The 19,972-nt window shown below is 37.1% G+C and overlaps 1 non-coding gene across 1 annotated transcript; it reads right to left on the reverse strand.

Annotated features, from left to right (window-relative positions):
* Positions 1-5,459: 5,459 nt before the first annotated feature.
* Positions 5,460-5,567, reverse strand: LOC130972179 (small nucleolar RNA R71). The gene has a single exon (XR_009083374.1). It is a non-coding gene; the product is annotated as a small nucleolar RNA R71 (small nucleolar RNA).
* Between the last annotated feature and the right edge of the window lie 14,405 nt (positions 5,568-19,972).

Consider the following 19,972-nt stretch of genomic DNA (forward strand, 5'->3'; position numbering starts at 1 on the left):
ATTTGTTCTCCACCTTAGCTTGTTGACAAATAACACAGTTTCGTACATATTCTTTGATCTGCTGTTGCATATTTGGCCAATAGAAATTTGAGCATATTCTGTCAATTGTTTTAGCAGACCCGGAATGCCCCCCTATGGCACTATCATGATATTCATTGAGGATTAATTGAATAAGAGAGCTTTGTTGAGGAATAACCACCCTATTTTTCCACAGCAGCAACCCATTCTTACAAGAATAATTTTCATCAGTTGCTGTTTTCTCTCTACACTTCAGCAAGAGTTCCTTAAGAGAGCCATCATTCTCTAAGTCATTTTTAAGTGTCTGCAGCCAATTCAGATTCGGGCAAGACCAAGCGGCATAGTAGCATCTAGATAAAGCATCAGCAGCAACATTCTCTATTCCCGGTTTATATTGGATTTCGAAATCAAATCCCACAAATTTGTGCAGCCATTTCTATTGTTCTGGTGTGCTCAGACTCTTTTCTAGCAGAGCCTTCAAACTTTGTTGGTCCGTTTTGATGACAAATCTCTTACCCAACAAATAATGCCTAAATTTTGCAATGGCTTCAGTGATTGCATATAATTCCCTGGTATAAGCCGATTGACATTGCATGGTTGGGGACAATTTCTTTGAGAAATAAGCAATAGGGTGTTTACCTTGGCTTAGAACAGCCTTTATTCCCAGCCCAGATGCGTCTGTCTCCACCTTAAAAGGCAATTCAAAGTTTGGTAAAGCCAAAACTGGCTCTGAAGTAATAGCTTTTTTTAGTTTCAAGAAGGCTTCCTCAGCATCATTATCCCAGAAGAAAGCATCCTTCTTTAAAAGATTAGTCAATGGGGCTGCCAAAGAAGCATAACCTTTGATGAACCTTCGATAATAACCTGTCAAGCCTAAGAATCCTCGCAATTGTTTCAGATTCTTAGGTACTTGCCACTCTTTCACAGCTTTAACCTTCTTCTTCTCTATGTGCACTCCTTCTTTAGTGATTGTGTGGCCCAAATAGTTGATTTCTGAGACCCCAAAGAGGCATTTAGACAATTTGGCATAGAGTGTGTTTTGCTGTAATAGCTTCAGCACTATTTCCAAATGGCCCAAGTGAGCATTCCAATGCAGACTATACACCAAAATGTCATCAAAAAATACCAACACAAACCTTCTGAAATAAGGTTTAAAAACATCATTCATCAATGCTTGAAAAGTGGCTAGAGCGTTGGTTAAACCAAATGGCATGACTAGCCATTCATAATGCCCTTGATGGGTTTTAAAAGCAGTCTTCTCTCTATCCTCCTTCTTTACTAAAATCTGATGGTAGCCTGACCTTAAATCAAGCTTTGAAAAGATTGTAGCCCCAAACAGTTCATCTAACAACTCATCAACAGTGGAAATAGGAAAGTTATCTTTAATTGTAATATTGTTTAGTGCTCTATAATCAGTGCAAAACCTCCAAGTACCATCCTTCTTCTTAACTAACAAAATTGGAGATGAAAAAGGACTCTTACTTGGCTGAATTATTCCCTCCCCAAGCATCTGTTGCACCATTCCTTCAATATGCTCCTTTTGCGAATGAGGATATCTGTAAGGTCTTGCCTTTACTGGTTGAGCTCCTGGAATCAATGGAATAGCATGGTCATGGCTTCTAGCAGGTGGTAGTCCTGAAGGGGTATCAAACACCCTTGCATAATTCTGTAAAAGCAGGGCCAACTCAGGTTTTAGTTCCCGAGATAATTGCAGCTGCTTCGTATTTTCTTGATGCTGCGGTAGAGTCTCTTCCCTCCCTTCTTGTAATTGTAGAGTGATGAGCGGATAATTTGTACGCTTTTTGGCATTGTTTTTAGTATGTTTTTAGTAGTTTTAGTTGAGTTCTTAGTATATTTTTATTAGTTTTTAGTTAAAATTCACTTTTCTGGACTTTACTATGAGTTTGTGTGTTTTTCTGTGATTTCAGGTATTTTCTGGCTGAAATTGAGGGACCTGAGCAAAAATCTGATTCAGAGACTGAAAAGGACTGCAGATGCTGTTGGATTCTGACCTCCCTGCACTCGAAGTGGATTTTCTGGAGCTACAGAAGCCCAATTGGCGCGATCTCAACGGCGTTGGAAAGTAGACATCCTGGGCTTTCCAGCAATATATGATAGTCCATACTTTGCCCAAGATTCGATGGCCCAAACCGGCGTTCAAAGTCACCTTCAGAAATTCCAGCGTTAAACGCCGGAACTGGCACCTAAATGGGAGTTAAACGCCCAAACTGGCACAAAAGCTGGTGTTTAACTCCAAGGAGAGTCTCTACACGAAAATGCTTCATTGTTCAGCCCAAGCACACACCAAGTGGGCCCGGAAGTGGATTTTTATGTCATTTACTCATCTCTGTACACCTTAGGCTACTAGTTTTCTATAAGTAGGACCTTTTACTATTGTATTTTCATCTTTGGATTAATTTTAGATCCTTTGATCATCTTTGGACATCTAGTTCTTAGATCATTTTGGGGGCTGGCCTCACGGTCATGCCTAGACCTTGTTCTTATGTATTTTCAACGGTGGAGTTTCTACACACCATAGATTAAGGTGTGGAGCTCTGCTGTACCTCGAGTATTAATGCAATTACTATTGTTCTTCTATTCAATTCCGCTTGTTCTTTGTCCAAGATATCACTTGTTCTTCAACTTGGTGAATGTGATGATCCGTGACACTCATCATCGTTCTCACTCATGAACAAAGTGACTGACAACCACTCTGTTCTACAAAGCAACAAGGCTCTAGTGAATATCTCTTGGATTCTTTAACCGGAGTCCTCGTGGTATAGGCGAGAACTGATGGCGGCATTCAAGAGAATCCGGAAGGTCTAACCTTGTCTGTGGTATTCTGAGTAGGATTCAATGATTGAATGACTGTGACGTGCTTCAAACTCCTAGCAGGCGGGGCGTTAGTGACAGACGCAAAAGAATCGATGGATTTTATTCCGGCCTGACCGAGAACCGACAGCTGATTACCCATGCTGTGACAGAGCATAGGCGACGTTTTCACTGAGAGGATGGGAGGTAGCCACTGACAACGGTGAAACCCTACATGAGCTTGCCATGGAAAGGAGTAAGAAGGATTGGATGAAGACAGTAGGAAAGCAGAGAGACGGAAGGGAAGGCATCTTCATACGCTTATCTGAAGCTCTCACCAATGATATACATAAGTATCTCTATCTTTATCTTTATGCTTTATTCGTTTATCACTATACCCATTTGAGTCTGCCTGACTGAGATTTACAAGGTGACCATAGCTTGCTTCATACCAACAATCTCCGTGGGATCGACCCTTACTCACGTAAGGTATTACTTGGACGACCCAGTGCACTTGCTGGTTAGTTGTGCGAAGTTGTAGTGATCACAATTTCGTGCACCAAGTTTTTGGCGCCGTTGCCGGGGAATTAAATGTCCTAACTACGGTTTCGCATTTGTTCCCTGCAATAACAGTGCCAAGTTTGATACGGCAACTGCACCAAGTTTTTGGCACCGTTGCCGGGGATTGTTCTTGTGTATGGACAACTGACGGTTCATCTTGTTGCTTAGATTAGGTATTTTTTTCAGAGTTCTTAAAAATGAATTCTAGTGTTTTATGATGATCTGTTGAAATCTGGCTGGCTGAGAAGCCATGTCTAATCTTATTGGACCGAGGTTTCAACTAATCATCACAATAGCTTGTTGATCTCTATCACTCTTGCTATTGGAGCAATGATCTGCTAAGGCTTGGCTGGCCATTGGCCATGTCTAGTGTTTTGGACCGAAGCTTTCTCTGAAAGCTTGGCTGGCTGTGAAGCCATGTCTAATTCCTGGACCGAAGTCTTAGACTAGCATTGCAATGATTCCTGGAAATTCAAATTGAGAATTCTGAAACCTTTATTTTCTATTTTCACATAATTTTCGAGAAAAGCACAAAAAAATTTACAAAATCATAAAAACCAAAAATATTTTATGTTTTTTGTTTGAGTCTAGTGTCTAATCTTAAGTTTGGTGTTTTGCATGCCTTGTTTATTTGATCTTGGTTCTATTTTCAAGTCAATAGTACAGGGGACTGAAGATTCAAAACATGCAGCAGAGGAATTGCACAGAAAAACTGGGCGTTCAAAACGCCCAGTGAAGAAGGACAGACTGGCGTTTAAACGCCAGCCAGGGTACCTGGTTGGGCGTTTAACGCCCAAAAAGGTAGCATTTTGGGCGTTAAACGCCAGAATGGATACCATTCTGGGCGTTTAACGCCAGGATGGCACAAGGGGGAAGATTTTGTTTTCAAATCAATTTTTTTTCAAGTTTTCAAAATTTTTCAAAATCAAATCTTTTTCAAATCATATCTTTTCAATCAAATGTTTTCAAAATCAAATTCTTTCCTTTTTCAAAGATACTTACTAACAATTAATGATTTGATTGAACAGTTCAAGTATATTGCCTTTTCTGTTGAGAAAGGTTTAATGTTTGAATCATATCTTTTCTTGTTAGGCAAGTCATTAAATTTTTAAAAAATCATATCTTTTAAAATTGTTTTCAAATCATATCTTTTCAATCATATCTTCTTAACCACATCTTTTTCAAAATAGTTTTCAATCAAATCTTTTTAATTTCTAATTTCAAAAACTTTTTCAAAAATCACTTGATTTCTTTTCTACTTTGAATTTATGAAAATTATCAATCAAATTTTCAAAATGTTTTTGACATCTTTTTAATTAATTTTCGAAAATTCTCTTCCCCTCTTCTCACATCCTTCTATTTATGGAGTATAACTCCTTCTTAATGCACAATTCGAACTCCATCTAATTAAAGTTTGAATTCTTCTCCTTCTTCTTTCTTCTATTTTTCTTTTCCTCTGACACCTCAAGGAATCTCTATACTGTGACATAGAGGATTCCACATTTTCTTGTTCTCTTCTCTTTCATATGAGCAGGAGCAGAGACAAAGGCATTCTTGTTGAAGCTGACCCTGAACCTGAAAGGACCTTGAAGCGAAAGCTAAGAGAAGCTAAGGCACAACTCTCTGTTGAGGACCTGACCGAATTCTTCAAAGAAGAAGAACCCATGGCAGCCGAAAACAACAACAATGCCAACAATGCAAGGAAGGTACTGGGTGACTTTACTGCACCTACTCCCGACTTCTATGGGAGAAGCATCTCTATCCCTGCCATTGGAGCAAACAACTTTGAGCTTAAGCCTCAATTAGTTTCTCTAATGCAACAGAATTGCAAGTTCCATGGACTTCTACTGGAAGATCCTCATCAGTTTTTAGCTGAGTTCTTGCAAATCTATGACACAGTCAAGACTAATGGGGTTGACCCTGAGGTCTACAGACTGATGCTATTCCCTTTTGCTGTAAGAGACAGAGCTAGAATATGGTTAGACTCTCAACCTAAAGAAAGCCTGGACTCTTGGGAAAAGCTAGTCAATGCCTTATTGGCAAAGTTCTTTCCACCTCAAAAATTGAGTAAGCTTAGAGTGGAAGTCCAAACCTTCAGACAGAAGGATAGAGAATCCCTCTATGAAGCTTGGGAAAGATACAAACAATTAATCAGAAAATGTCCTTCAGACATGCTTTCTGAATGGAGCATCATAGGTATTTTCTATGATGGTCTCTCTGAACTATCCAAGATATCTTTGGATAGCTCTGCTGGAGGATCTCTTCATCTGAAGAAGACGCCTACAGAAGCTCAAGAGCTCATTGAAATGGTTGCAAATAACCAATTCATGTACACTTCTGAAAGGAATCCTGTGAACAATGGGACTAGTCAGAAGAAAGGAGTTCTTGAGATTGACACTCTGAATGCCATATTGGCTCAGAACAAAATATTGACTCAACAAGTCAATTTAATTTCTCAAAGTCTGTCTGGAATGCAGAATGCACCAAGCAGTACTAAGGATGCTTCATCTAAGGAAGAAGCCTATGATCCTGAGAACCCTTCAATAGAAGAAGTGAATTACCTAGGAGAACCCTATGGAAACACCTATAATTCTTCATGGAGAAATCACCCAAATTTCTCATGGAAGAATCAAGAGAAACCTCAACAAGGTTTCAACAACAACAATGGTGGAAGAAACAGGTTTAGCAATGGCAAGCCTTTTCCATCATCTTCTCAGCAACAGACAGAGAATTCTAAGCAGAACCCCTCTGACTTAGCAACCATGGTCTCTGATCTAATCAAAACCACTCAAAGTTTCATGACTGAAACAAGGTCCTCCATTAGGAATTTGGAGGCACAAGTGGGACAGCTGAGCAAGAAAGTTACTGAACTCCCTCCTAGTACTCTCCCAAGTAATACAGAAGAAAATCCAAAAGGAGAGTGCAAGGCCATAACCATGGCCGAATTTGGAGAGGAAGAAGAGGCAGTGTACGCCACTGAGGAAGACCTCAATGGGCGTGCACTGACCTCCAATGGGTTCCCTAATGAGGAACCATGGGAATCTGAGGCTCAAAATGAGACCATAGAGATTTCATTGGATTTACTTCTGCCATTCATGAGCTCTGATGAGTATTCCTCCTCTGAAGAGGATGAGTATGTCACTGAAGAGCAAGTTGCTAAATACCTTGGAGCAATCATGAAGCTAAATGACAAGTTATTTGGAAATGAGACTTGGGAGGATGAACCCCCTTTGCTCACCAAAGAACTGGATGACTTGTCTAGGCAGAAATTACCTCAAAAGAAACAAGATCCTGGGAAGTTTTCAATACCTTGTACCATAGGCACCATGACCTTCAAGAAGGCTCTGTGTGACTTAGGGTCAAGTGTAAACCTCATGCCTCTCTTTGTAATAGAGAAGCTAGGGATCTTTGAGGTACAAGCTGCAAGAATCTCACTAGAGATGGCAGACAACTCAAGAAAACAAGCTCATGGACTTGTAGAGAATGTTTTGGTAAAAGTTGAAGACCATTACATCCCTACTGATTTCATAGTCCTAGAGACTGGGAAGTGCATGGATGAATCCATCATCCTTGGCAGACCCTTCCTAGCCACAGCAAAGGCTGTGATTGATGTTGATGGAGGTGAACTGATCATTCAAGTGAATGAAGAATCCTTTGTGTTTAAGGCTCAAGGATATCCCTCTGTCACCATGGAGAGGAAGCATGAAGAGCTTCTCTCAAATCAGAGACAAACAGAGCCCCCACAGTCAAACTCTAAGTTTGGTGTTGGGAGGCCACAACCAAGCTCTAAGTTTGGTGTTGAACCCCCACATTCAAACTCTAAGTTTGGTGTTGGGAGGTTCCAACATTGCTCTGAATATCTGTGAGGCTCCATGAGAGCCCTCTGTCAAGCTACTGACATTAAAGAAGCGCTTGTTGGGAGGCAACCCAATGATTATATTTTATATATTTTCTTTTGTTATTTTATGTTTTTTTGTAGGTTGATGATCATAAGAAGTCACAAAATCCATTGAAAAAGCAAAAACAGAATGAAAAACAGGAAGAAAAACAGCACACCCTGGTGGAAGAACCCACTGGCGTTTAAACGCCAGTGAGGCTAGCAGTTGGGCGTTTAACGCCCAGTCTGGCACCATTCTGGGCGTTTAACGCCAGAAAGGGGCACCAGACTGGCGTTAAACGCCAGAAAAGGGCAAGAACCTGGCGTTAAACGCCAGGAATGGGCACCAGCCCGGCGTTTAACGCCAGAAATGGCTCAAAACGTGATTTTGAATGCCATTTGGTGCAGGGATGACTTTTCCTTGACACCACATGATCTGTGGACCCCACAGGATCCCCACCAACCCCACCACTCTCTCTCTTCTTCACCCATTCACCAATCACCTCAATACCTCTTCCCCAAAAACCCCTCACCTATCAAATCCCATCTTTCTCTTCACCACTCACATCCATCCTTCATAAAACCCCACCTACCTCACCCTTCAAATTCAAACCACTTTCCCTCCCAAAACCCACCCATAATGGCCGAACCCCATCTCCCCCCTCTCCTATATAAACCCTTCTTCACCCCTTCATTTTCACACAACCTAAACACCACTTCTGCCCCTCCTTGGCCGAATACAAACGCCATTCCCTTCTTCCTCATTTCTTCTTCTTCTACTCTCTTCTTTCTTCTTTTGCTCGAGGACGAGCAAAACTTTTAAGTTTGGTGTGGTAAAAGCATAGCTTTTTTGTTTTTCCATAACCATTTATGGCATCCAAGGCCGGATAAACCTCTAGAAAGAGGAAAGGGAAGGCAAAAGCTTCTACCTCCGAGTCATGAGAGATGGAGAGATTCATCTCAAGGGTGCATCAAGACCACTTCTATGAAGTTGTGGCCATGAAGAAGGGTCAACTTTGATCAAAAGGTTGGACCAAGTCCTCATAGATATCTGTGAAGAGGACGCCCAATGGAAGAGAAATTCAAGAGGGAAGCCGGTTCAACTGAGAAGGCATGACCTCAAGCCCATCACTAAGAAAAGGATGGAGCAAACAAGAGATCCCTCTCATCATGAGATCCCTGAGATACCTCAAGGGATGCAATTTCCTCCACAAGACTATTGGGAGCAAATTAACACCTCCCTAGGAGAATTGAGTTCCAACATGGGACAACTAAGGGTGGAGCACCAAGAACACTCCATTCTCCTCCATGAAATTAGAGAAGATCAAAGAATCATGAGAGAGGAGCAACAAAGACAAGGAAGAGACATTGAGGAGCTCAAGCACTCCATAAGACCTTCAAGAGGAAGAACAAGCCGCCATCACTAAGGTGGACCCGTTCTTTAATCTCCTTGTTCTTTATTTTCTGTTTTTCGAAAATTATGCTTTATGTTTATCCATGTTTGTGTCTTATGATCATTAGTGTCTTAGTGTCTATGCCTTAAAGTTATGAATGTCCTATGAAATCCATCACCTTTCTTAAATGAAAACTATTTTTATTACAAAAGAACAAGAAGTACAGGATTTCAAATTCATCTTTAAAACTAGCTTAATTAGTTTGATGTGGTGACAATACTTTTTGTTTTCTGAATGTATGCTTAAACAGTGCATATGTCTTTTGAATTTGTTATTCATGAATGTTAAAATTGTTGGCTCTTAAAAGAATGATGAAAAAGGAGACATGTTACTGAGGATCTGAAAAATCATAAAAATGATTCTTGAAGCAAGAAAAAGCAGTGAATACAAAAAAAAAGGGGAAAAGAAGAAAAAAAGAACGAAAAAAAAAGAGAAGAAAAAGAAAAGAAAAAGAAAGAAATAAAGTTGTGATCCAAGGCAAAAAGAGTGTGCTTAAGAACCCTGGACACCTCTAATTGGGGACTCTAGCAAAGCTGAGTCACAATCTGAAAAGGTTCACCCAATTATGTGTCTGTGGCATGAATGTATTCGGTGGTAATACTGGAAGACAGAGTGCTTTGGGCCACGGCCAAGACTCAATAAGTAACTGTGTTCAAGAATCATCATACTTAAATAGGAGAATCAATAACACTATCTGGATTCTGAGTTCCTAAAGAAGCCAATCATTCTGAATTTCAAAGGATAAAGTGAGATGCCAAAACTGTTTGGAGGCAAAAAGCTACTAGTCCCGCTCATCTAATTTGGAGCTAAGTTTCATTGATAATTTGGAGTCTATAGTATATTCTCTTCTTTTTATCTTATTTGATTTTCAGTTGCTTGAGGACAAGCAACAATTTAAGTTTGGTGTTGTGATGAGCGGATAATTTGTACGCATTTTGGCATTGTTTTTAGTATGTTTTTAGTAGTTTTAGTTGAGTTCTTAGTATATTTTTATTAGTTTTTAGTTAAAATTCACTTTTCTGGACTTTACTATGAGTTTGTGTGTTTTTCTGTGATTTCAGGTATTTTCTGGCTGAAATTGAGGGACCTGAGCAAAAATCTGATTCAGAGACTGAAAAGGACTGCAGATGCTGTTGGATTCTGACCTCCCTGCACTCGAAGTGGATTTTCTGGAGCTACAAAAGCCCAATTGGCGCGCTCTCAACGGCGTTGGAAAGTAGACATCCTGGGCTTTCCAGCAATATATGATAGTCCATACTTTGCCCAAGATTCGATGGCCCAAACCGGCGTTCAAAGTCACCTTCAGAAATTCCAGCGTTAAACGCCGGAACTGGCACCTAAATGGGAGTTAAACGCCCAAACTGGCACAAAAGCTGGCGTTTAACTCCAAGGAGAGTCTCTACACGAAAATGCTTCATTGTTCAGCCCAAGCACACACCAAGTGGGCCCGGAAGTGGATTTTTATGTCATTTACTCATCTCTGTACACCCTAGGCTACTAGTTTTCTATAAGTAGGACCTTTTACTATTGTATTTTCATCTTTGGATTAATTTTAGATCCTTTGATCATCTTTGGACATCTAGTTCTTAGATCATTTTGGGGGCTGGCCTCACGGCCATGCCTAGACCTTGTTCTTATGTATTTTCAACGGTGGAGTTTCTACACACCATAGATTAAGGTGTGGAGCTCTGCTGTACCTCGAGTATTAATGCAATTAATATTGTTCTTCTATTCAATTCCGCTTGTTCTTTGTCCAAGATATCACTTGTTCTTCAACTTGGTGAATGTGATGATCCGTGACACTCATCATCATTCTCACTCATGAACAAAGTGACTGACAACCACTCTGTTCTACAAAGCAACAAGGCTCTAGTGAATATCTCTTGGATTCTTTAACCGGAGTCCTCGTGGTATAGGCGAGAACTGATGGCGGCATTCAAGAGAATCCGGAAGGTCTAACCTTGTCTGTGGTATTCTGAGTAGGATTCAATGATTGAATGACTGTGACGTGCTTCAAACTCCTAGCAGGCGGGGCGTTAGTGACAGACGCAAAAGGATCGATGGATTTTATTCCGGCCTGACCGAGAACCGACAGCTGATTACCCATGCTGTGACAGAGCATAGGCGACGTTTTCACTGAGAGGATGGGAGGTAGCCACTGACAACGGTGAAACCCTACATGAGCTTGCCATGGAAAGGAGTAAGAAGGATTGGATGAAGACAGTAGGAAAGCAGAGAGACGGAAGGGAAGGCATCTTCATACGCTTATCTGAAGCTCTCACCAATGATATACATAAGTATCTCTATCTTTATCTTTATGCTTTATTCGTTTATCACTATACCCATTTGAGTCTGCCTGACTGAGATTTACAAGGTGACCATAGCTTGCTTCATACCAACAATCTCCGTGGGATCGACCCTTACTCACGTAAGGTATTACTTGGACGACCCAGTGCACTTGCTGGTTAGTTGTGCGAAGTTGTAGTGATCACAATTTCGTGCACCATAGAGTAAAAGCTTCAGCAACTGAATTAGTGTGAAACAACCTCTTGATGTGGTTGTATTGAGCCTGCCTCGGACCATTGTAAGCATCACCAAAAATGGTTACAAATCCACCATTCTGCCAAAACTTTATAAATGAGGAATCATAATCAACAATGTGAGCTTTTAGTCTCTTGAGCCAAGTAGTGCCAAGTACTAAATCTCCACCTGCGACATGTAAGACATATACTTGTGGAACAATCATTTTGTGGCCCTGCATATTAACCTCAAGAGCCTTAATACATCCTTCCACTTTCATCATTTCAAAGTTGCCAACCATTACATTAAATCCAGGTGCTGGCTCCACTGGAAGGTTAAGAAATTTTGCAATCCTTGGTTGGATAAAACTGTCAGAACTTCCACCATCAATTAACACTTGGATTTCATAACCCAGAATCCTTGCGGTCAGTCGGATTGTAGCCAACCCTTCAGCTCCATTCATTGCATTATAAGACAAATGATAATCCGTAACTTGCTGTTCTAACTGCTGCATCACATCCTCTTGGGCAGGTTGTTCAGTATTAGTCATTTGCTGCTCTTCAGTCTCTTCCTCTGCTATTTCCTCTAATTGAAACAACATAAAGTGTCTGTTGGGGCACTTATGTGTTGGGAAAAAACGTTCATCACACCAGTAGCATAAACTTTTTCTCTTCTCATTTGTTGCTCAGCTGTCGTGAAGTGCTTGACTTAGTTTCTGTTGGGATTTATGGCAGGTTTAGTGGCTGGAGTGGGTAGCAAGGGTGGTAATGTTTGGCGGGGAAGGGCAGGCTTATTTTGTTGTCCAGGGCTTGTTTGAAGGGTTTGATTTGAATGGATTGTTTGGTTACGGTAAGTGTTTGGGCCTTGTGAATTTCAAAAAGATGATGAAAATTTATCCTCATATAATCTAGTTAAGCTCACAGCTCTAATTAATGAGGGAGTGCACTGAGATTTTACCTCACGTTTAATGTCCATACGTAAGCCACCGATGAAACAGTCTCTTAGAGCATCTGGAGGCTCAAGATTGGTCCTATTAGCCAAGGACACAAATTCTGCGTAGTATTCTGCTACCGAGCCTTTCTGCATCAGCTTGAACAATGATTCTCGTGGAGAATCGAACAAAGACGGGCCAAACTGTTGTTTGATTGCTTGATGCAACTCATTCCAAGAGTGGAATGGTAATGAACGTTGAGCCATTTGAAACCAAGGGATGGTAGGTCCCACCATGTGCATTCCTGCAATTGCAACTTGTTTTTCCTCAGGCACCCGATAGAAGTCAAAATACTGGTCCACAGAGAAGATCCATCCCAACGCATCTGAACCGTCAAATTTGGGTAAGTCGAATTTTGGTTTTCTAAAGTGAGGTTGATGATTGTGAAAATCACCCCATGACTGAAATGAGAGCCATGGCTAAACTCCGTGTGAGGGTCAGTTTTTTGGCTTGTATTAATAGGCTGCTTTTGCAGCACCTGCATAATGGAGTTATGCATCGTCTCTATTCTCAAACACATTTCCTCATTGTTTCTCGCAACCTCAGCTCGATGAGCTTCTGCATTTTTCTCAACAAGCTCATACAACGTTTTAATATCAGCTTCTACCTTTTTAAACCTCGTGCCTTCTGCCATGTCTCTCAATGAAAGCACCAAATGAAAGAGGTAGAAATTTCCTCTTGGATATCAATATATATATATATATATATATGAGAGCCGAACAGGTATAAAAACCAAGGAATAATGCAGAATCAGTACAAAAGAATATGAAAGGGAAGTATATTAAGTAAGGAATAAGAATAATAAAGGGGTGTAATGATGCTCGAATCAGTGCCTTTAACCGTGTGCAAATTGTACCTGAGTGAGGAAGATAGGATTAGAGAATGCAGGTAAGGAAAGAAGGAAAGAATATTGCCAGAGGAGGTACAGAGGTGACAGGAGAGAGAGAGAAGTTGAATTACCAAAAGTTGCCTAACAAACATAGTCATGCAGCCGAGTATTAGAGCATTTCTTTCTGCTGCCTCTCCTCAACTGCTCAACCGCATTTGCTGCCAAGTGTCCCTTTTGCATAATAGAATTTATCCTGTATTCAGTGCCAAATTTACTCCTCATTGCTTGGTCATCCTCTAATTCTATTTTTCTTAATTTGCTCATGACATATAACAGTATTATTATTCCATTTTGAACCCAAGCATTTTCTTCCCTTAGGTAGTAGCACTTAATTGAAAATTCTCATGAACAACACAATTGTTATGGTTTCTGTTCAGCAGCAAATTAATAAGGTTAATTATTACTGCAATGGCAGCAACTGAATGGACGGAATTGTATAAGAGAAGTGCTAGAATTCGTAAATTTTGTGATTTATAGCTATCAATTAGTTATTATTAATATTTTTAATAGTATGAGATTATATCTAATGGTGTAGGATTACTCATTTTTCTTTTTGTTAATTAAATAGTGACCAAATTTTAATAAAAGTGTTGACCTCCTAAATTTTTTCATTGTATCATATCATTACAAATAAAGAGGCACAGCTTAAATTATATGAGCCAAGCAGTTAAGAAAGTTATAACTACCAACTGTCACAGTTTGAAATTTGTTAGCCCTTAATCAAACAATCTAAGCAGCGCAAATAAACGAGGTTTTTTAGTAAACATTTTATTAATAATTAACGCTCTCCCTGCGTGCAATGCAAGTATGAATAAGCACATATGTGGATGAACTTGATTTCTTCATGATTATTAGGTTCTTAAATATGTTTACAAATCAAGGTCATCATGTAGAATAGAATAAGTATATATAATAAGAATATCAATAGCAACATAATTAATTATAATCAATAAGAAAACACAAACTACAATAGGTTTTTATCACAACGGGAGAGAAGGCAAAGATATATATAATGATAAATAATCACCCATTATTTATAATTAGGACTAGCACGTGCGCACACATGACCAAATTATTATTACATAATAGTGCATATATATATTTATTTGTTTAGTGATGAAAACTCAAATTTAGTCAACTTCACGTAAAGTTGATAACCGATAGTCACTAATCATTTCATAATTTTTAGTTATCAATATGTGAAGTTGCACCTGAATTTTCACCTTATGGCCACATGGTGAACACCTTAGGGTTTTCATTTTAGTTTCTTTCAATATAAAAGCCATGGTTAGGTAGTGGTGGTGGCCAAGTTGACCGTGACCACCCTGGGTGCGGCACACGCGGACGTGGATACGGAAGTGATGGAAGCAGACGCGGTCGCGGCGGTCGGGGAAGAATGGGACGATGACGGCCAGTAATAGGAGGGTCTTTTGGGTAAATCATGTATAGACTTGGAGGAGAGTCACCGGTCGTAGCCGCAAGGCGTGGCGGCTGTTGGTGGTTCAGGTCGTACATATTTGATGCTGTTGGGAATGGAATGTAGTTCCAGTTGTACATATTTAATAGCTGCGGTTCAGTTGTGTCCGTAGGATCATGACGAGCTTCTAGCTTGAAGCTCATGGTGTTTAACAATGTTACAACAATTAAAAGAGTTGTCACCATGGATTGGCCATAGGCCATGGCTTGATCGATGATATAATTTCAAGAGTTTTAGTTAATAATGTGCAAATAAAGAAGCAATTTTATTGAAGGTTGTATATATGCATGATGAGAAGCCACCAGACATATATCTAATAAAAATATAATGAGACATTTGATGTCTTTGAAGTGGTATTTATGGTATTGGAGAAGCTGAAGAGTCGTCGCTTTTTTTTGTTTGTTTTTTTTTTAAATTCTATTTTAGAAAATGAAAAAGTCTAGAGGTAGCAATTTTATTAAATTTTGATCAGTATATAACCAGTAAAATAAAAATAAGTAATTCTATATCATTGGATAAAATTTCACACCATTAAAAACATTATTAATAATTACGCTTTATAGTTATAAATAACAAAAATTGTTGTCCCTAACACTCCTCTTAAAAAATTAATAAGAGTAGTGTTTTTTAAAATAGTTTATTAAAATGTTAGTTGTCTAATTTTTTTAAAGGCTATATACACCCTGGCTATGTGGTTAGCTAGGGATACATGCATCTTTTAAGAATATTTTAGTTTATTAATCATAAAAATTGTGTATTTAACATTATCTTTAAAAAAAAAAAGTTAGACACTTATTCTAAATAAAATTTTGACAAAAAGATAAAGGATTTTGTTTGGTAAATAATGAATTTTGACCTCTTTTGTTAACGATGTGAACAATAAATTTTAAAATTGGTTCAATAAGATAAAAATATGCTACACCTTAAATTACTCACCTAAATTTTAATATTAAAATAATCATACACACACCTAATAAATTAAACATATAATATATTTATTATTCATATTATTTAGTATTTTTATTATCTATCTAGACTTTTCAAATATAAAACCCAAACTTCTATTCATGTCCACTTCATCCACAAACTTTCAGCATGTACAATTTTGATCTCCTGAAATGATCAGATAGGTAAAATTAAAGAATAAGATGTACTACAGATTATTTAACCCTTTGCGGTTCGGTAACTATATACCATATGAAGAAGTAGAAAAATATTAGATATTTGAAAATGGAATAAATATTAAAATATTTTTCTATTAGAATAAATTTTATTTTTAAATTTTAATATTATTTAAAAACTGACTAATGATACATATGCTACATAAATCTAAATATAAAAGGCCCAAATTTATAGAGCATAGCCAAGTTGGACTAGCACACCTAATTTTGCTCAATATGCTAGACAAATTGTCCCTATCTGATGGGCTGAACTACCCAAAAAGGGCCCAAACTGGGTTTCATGACCTGATATTTGACCAGACTCTGAGAGTAAGTAGAAAGTCACAAATTAAACCCAAAAAAAAAAGTAGAAAGTCACAAATTAATTTTATTATAAAATCTCTGATGACAATTTTGGGAAGCTTTTTTCAGTTCGTTGTCCTATATGAAATTGTTACTCTTGATTTCTAATTACATCAAGTACCTTTCATGCCAACGTATTGCACAAAAACATAATAATATTAACATAAAAAACAATTAATCTTCCAATATAAAAAAACCAGCCGTAGGAAGCTCCCCATTATGGTCACATAGTATTAGGGGTGTACATAATTCGGCCTGACTCAAAGGTTCAGCCCGGCTCAAAGATCCGGTCCGGTCTAAAATCTGGCTCGCCTCCAAACACTTTAGAAGCTAATTTAGTGTGATTTTATCGGGTCTAGAACCGGGTAAGGGTCTCAAAAATAGACCCGGTCATTATTTCGGGTCGGATCCGGGCCATATTTCGTTTCACCCGAATTCAACTCGGTGACTCGATCATCATACACAATTAATATTTTGTGTTATTAGTGATGGATGATGGCTATTCTTATGTGGAATATAAATATTGTAAACCTTAATATTTTGTATTATTAGTCATTATAAGATTATAAATTAATGTTTTATGTTTAAAATACATAAGACTTTAGACTAATGCATAATATTGTGTTATTTGTATTGATTTAAATATTTGGTGTTATTAGACAATATTAGTATTGATTATGGTTATGCTTTAATTTAAGAGAAAGGTTGGTTCTTGTTATATTTTTTAAGTGAATTTTACTATGTGAATTGTGAAATAATAGTTGGAGATTAGGTGATTTTTACATGCTAAAAATCTGGTTTTTCACCCGACCCGAAGGTGCGTAAGTTTCATCAGGTCTATGATCGGGTTATGGTCTAAAAATTAGACCCAGTCTATATTTCGGGTCGGATCTGGGTCAAGCCAAACCCGGTGTAGCCTGGCCCATGTACACCCCTATATAGTATATAGGGGTGAGCACGGGGAGTGGGTACCCGACTACCCGTCCGAATTCGAACCGAACCAATTAAATTGGTTCTGAAATTAACGGATAATCGGGTCCAAACCGATGACTTTTGTTAGTGATTGGTTCGAATATCGATTTTGGGGGTGCGGAACCTGAACCAACCCGCGAACTCGATCATATATTAATTAAATAAAAAAATATATGATTTTTCTATTAGAGAATGATTATTCATTATTAATATCTTTGGATTTTAATGAGTTTAGTTTTTAATGTATTTAGTGTTTAACATGTTTGGATTATTTCTATTGATATTACATGTTTATTGTACTTGTTGAATTTTTAAGATAAAAATTTGGTTTTTTTTTTATGAATTTCAAAGTTATCGGGTACCCAATTATCTAAACCGAACAAATTCATTCTTAATCAGTTTGGTTTGATTTGGATACATATACAAAAAATACAAATCTAAACCAAATCGAACCAATTATATTTTAATTGATTCGATTCTAATTTTACCATAAACTCGAATCAAATCATCCATGCTCACCCCTAATAATATAGAAAGGGGAAAATACTTCATTATTTAGTAATTGCCTATATAATGGAGGGATAACTACTCACCATCTTCGAACAATAACTTCTAATAAAGAAGACTAAGTTTTCTACCTCTATTTTAATAAATACATTTATACTTATGCCACTACCGCACATTGTAAATAACTGGACCACCATTCACCAAGGCTGCAAGGCATCGAATCGCGTCGCATCTCCAATGACTTCTTTTTTTATATTAATATTTAAACAATGAAAATATTTTTTTTAACTTTTTTAACGCACCAAATTATTTTCATCCTAAATAATACAAATAATTTCATGTTGAAATAAAAATAATTTTGATTTCATTGCGTTTCGAAACACACCCTTAAATGATTTAATTAAATTGTTCTATTAATTATATTATATGTCATGCACACAAACCTTAATATATACCTTATATGTACATTAATATGGGTTACTATTATTATTATTATTATTATTATTATTATTATTATTATTATAAAAACACAAGCAACAACAACAAAGTCATGATAGAAAACAAAAATACAAACCACAAAAAAATTCTGACACTAGTATAATATCCCCCACGCCATGGAACTTTCTCACATGGTCACATTTACCCCCATGCACTAGCTAGAGTGCAAGACTATGGATTATAGGGATGTGGCAAACTAGAGATATAGGCATATAGCAGATGATGCACACCTCAAGCTCTTTTTTATTTAGTTTATTTATAAGTTAATATTAATTAACCGAGGTTGTTTCTGTGTGGAGGATATGTTAATTACTGAACCCTAATTCAGATGAGAAGGGAAGCCCCTTGGAATAGGACCATAGTATTCTTTTGAAATAGTGGGTCCAATTCTTCTTGGGTCTTCAACCAATTTTGAGTCTCCAACCGGAATAACAGGAATGAGTGGGAGTGGAATATGGTTCTGTCCATAGTACATGTTGGGTTTGTAATAGTACACCTTGGGTCTACGAAGTTCTCTAATTGAGATGGGCTTTTTTGGCCCAAAGTGAGGATGTGCTAGGCTCAAGCTCATGCTTGACAATGTTATGACAATTAAGAAAATTTTGATGAAGGATTGACCATATGCCATGGTTTGATATATATATATATATATATATATATATATATATATATATATATATATATATGTATCCAAGAGTTTTGGTTAAGGTGCAAAGGAGGAGTCTATATGTTTTAAGATAAATTGTATGAGAAGTGAAGGGATGTGATATATATATATATAGTACTTGATCTTATTTAAAAAAAAAAATGAAAAACTAATACAGTAATACTCCAAATAGATGTTAAACGCATGTGAAGTGCCCATGTGGTTCTGGAGAACTTGAAGAGTCATCACACCCTTTCATCGATTTGAGATTCTATATTTAAAAAAGAGAAAAATTATAAAATCATCAGAATTTATTATTTTTAATTATTAATATTTAAAATTCTGAGATAAAATATATTATTAAATTATTAAACTAAAATAACTATAATAAAAGAATTAAGTAATGGTTAAGTGATGATAAAAAATAATAAATTCTAATAGTACAATAAATTTTTTAAAAAAAAATATTTCATCCCTTTTAATATTCATAATTTTTTTTAAATGAAGTTTCGGAATAATTGTTTATTCTTTTAATCTCAAAAGAACATCAGTGAATTTATATAATGACATTCTTAATTTAGTTGTGATAGATAAATAACATATAGTTCTATATATTTTCTTGTTTAATTAAAGGTAATTTCATATATATTATGTATTTTTTTTAAAGTATGATTAAAAGGAGTGTGAGGACTGAGGTTCTCAGGTGTTAGGCTAAAGGAATGAGCTCCCAATAAGTTGAACCTACTTTTTTAAATGAAAACTAATAACTTGATAAAAATTGTAAAACAGTCTTATAGTTGAAATTGAACTAAACTAAGTGACTCTTCTCTTAATTTCATTTGTAAGAATTGCCTTAGGTAGCGTTTGTTATAGAGACAGAGACAGAAAGATTGAGACTGAGAGACAAGGATTAAGAGATAGAGACTAAAATAAATTTTAATATTTTGTTTGGTGCAAAGTGAGAGACAGAAATTGAAACAAAAATAAAATTTTAATTTAATTTGCACAAAGAATAAAATTGAAATTAATTAATTGAAATGAAGGTATTTTAGGTATAAAATATTATTAAAATTTCAGTTTTCGTCTCTAAAGATTTTAGTTCCCTGTGTCCTTACTTTTTGGAGGTACTGAAATACTGAAATTTTAAAGATAAAAACAAAAATTTTAGTACCGATCTTTAAGCCAACAAACATGATATTATGTCTCAGTCTCCCAATTTCTCTTCCAA

This window comes from Arachis stenosperma, chromosome 3 (assembly GCF_014773155.1).
Source record: "Arachis stenosperma cultivar V10309 chromosome 3, arast.V10309.gnm1.PFL2, whole genome shotgun sequence".
Taxonomy (NCBI): Eukaryota; Viridiplantae; Streptophyta; class Magnoliopsida; order Fabales; family Fabaceae; genus Arachis; species Arachis stenosperma.